Raw genomic sequence first — 2,523 nt, 5'->3', positions numbered from 1 at the left:
CCACAGATAAGGTTTGTCCGTCGTTTTAGAAAATATTAGAAGATCGTTTTATCTATTTCCCTAAATACATTGTTTCGATTTTCCTTTTCCCTTTTATTTATATTGTTGCTTTCTTAAAAAAAAAACAAAATCAGCATTGAATTTGAGGTTTGGGAACATATTTTTGGTAATAAATTATTGCTATAAAATTCTTTACAAGGCAAATTTTTTTAAAAAAAAAAATCAACAGAAGAATAGAAAAATAGAAATTAAAAAGTTTATTTTTGTTTCTAATCGATAAAATATTAATTAAAACAATAGTAAAATAAAAATAATTCAAAGCGTTACAAAAATAATATTTTATTTTATTATATTTATTGTTTGAATAGAAATGTGAAAATGTTAAATAGAGAATTTACATTAAAAAAATTTATACTATAGTTAAAAGGAAAGTGAGGAGAAGTGAAAAATAGTAAAGCGTAAATAGAGTGTTAAAGGAATGATCTTTTTATTAAATGAAGAAATTTAGTAGCTTTAAACATAAAAGTGAATTTGTCATTTAAAACTTTACTCAGAAAGTTTGTTTCGTTCTATAACACTTGGATTTAATTTTTGTTTGAGTATTCTTATTTGATATAGCTTCAAATTTAAATAAGTCAAACAAGCACCGCTGTAGAAAAATAGAGAATAATGAGATTGATTTCAACAAAAATAATTATATAACAAAAAAATTTTGGCTGATTAAGGACCCTTTTGAAATTGTATTTAGAAGGCTCAAAAGTAATTTTGAAAAGTTAAAAATTAATTTTAGTGTTTGATAAATTTTTTTAGAGATTACTTTTGACAAAATCACCTATTTCACAATAGATTTTGTAAATCAAAAAAGAGTAATTTTTCATAATTTAATTTTGAGAATTAATTTTATACCTCATATATATTGTAAAAATCCAAAATTTTATTTATTAATTAGGAAATAAAATGTTTAACTTTAAAGGGACTGTTATTATTACTAATTATATTGAGATAAGAAAACAAAAAATAAATTAATAATATAAAATATCTATTTTAATTATCAATTATTATATATACACAATAAGAAAATACTTTACATATATATTTAAAATATATAAATAAATTTTATTCAACATTATATGTGATTCAAACATTTACATTGTTATAATAACTGTTCGCAATTATGAGGTCAAACTAGAAATAACTGAATGAATAAGCATTTAGCCGAGTGAGAAAATGACAAGAAGTGGGGCTCAGCAAGTTCAGCTATGTAAGTGTGTTATAAAAGCAGATTTTGTATGCACTGAAGAACATAACAGACACCGTCATCAAAATGGATTCGAATTTTTTGTGGCCTATGCTTGCCATGTTTCTTGGAAGTCTCGTCGTTATGTTTGGATTTCTGAAGAAAATAAACGAGTGGTATTACGTTGGCAGATTGGGAGAGAAGAAAAATTCACTGCCTCCTGGTGAAATGGGCTGGCCTTTGCTGGGCAATATGTTGTCCTTAATCAAAGCTTTCAGATCGTCTGACCCTGATTCCTTCATCCATTGCTTAGTTGACAGGTATTTAAAATTTAAAATATATTCAATTTTAACATTTAATTTTGTTAAATTCTGATCTATATGAGTGTGCGTGCGTTATTTTGTTTCAACTCTCCTATTTTGCCCGCAGCAGTGAAGTTTCAAGAGAATTTGAGGCGCCAGGCGAAAATTATTCTTTAGAATTTTCGTATTGCAGTTAAAATAAAATTACTAATTTAATTTTATATGAATAAACTTTCTATTTAAGTTTTTTTTTTCATTTTTTAAGATGCTAAAGAGTTGGGTGGTTTAAAAGTGATTTTGAAATTTTAAAAACTTTTTTTGATATTTGATAATATCTTAGGGATAAGTAATTTTTCAAATTATGATTTTGAGAATCAATTTTATCTCTAACAAAATTCTACATATATTCTCACGTAAAATTACATAGATCTAAAATTAGGAAATGAAATTAAAAAATTTTAAAAGGATCATCACTATAATTTATTATGATTTAAGAATACCATTATTATTATAATTTATTTATTTTTTATATTTTTATTTTGAGATTTTGCATCTCATTATACTTTTTATTCAGGCAAAACAACATTTTTTTCCTTAAATTTTGAGATCATGTGATTACAGATATGGGCGCACAGGTGTATACAAGGGTCACCTATTTTGGAGCCCAAGTATAGTAGTGTGCACACCTGAAACATGCAAGCATGTGTTGATGGATAATGAAAAATTTGGAAGAGGGAACCCTGAATCCACAAAGGAATTATTGGGGAAGCAAACGGTTTCTCTTTCGACTGAAGAACACAAGCGTTTGAGAAAGCTAACAACAAATCCATTCAGAGGTGACAAGGCACTGACCATGTACGTTGGATACATGAGGACATGTAATGAATATGTTGGATGAATTGGGTAGCATCAACAAGCCTGTGGTGTTCTTGTTTGAGATGAGGAAGCTTGCTTTTAAGGTCATTGGTCACATTGTTTTCGGAA

At 26.7% G+C, this 2,523-nt stretch overlaps 1 pseudogene; it reads left to right on the top strand.

The window, feature by feature from the left end:
* Positions 1–1,323: 1,323 nt before the first annotated feature.
* The window catches only part of LOC18043310, a 4,004-nt pseudogene continuing 2,804 nt past the window's right edge, over positions 1,324–2,523 (top strand).

This window comes from Citrus clementina, unplaced genomic scaffold (genome assembly GCF_000493195.1).
Source record: "Citrus clementina cultivar Clemenules unplaced genomic scaffold, Citrus_clementina_v1.0 scaffold_4, whole genome shotgun sequence".
Classification (NCBI taxonomy): domain Eukaryota; kingdom Viridiplantae; phylum Streptophyta; class Magnoliopsida; order Sapindales; family Rutaceae; genus Citrus; species Citrus x clementina.
This window is presented reverse-complemented; position numbering and strand designations above follow the sequence as displayed.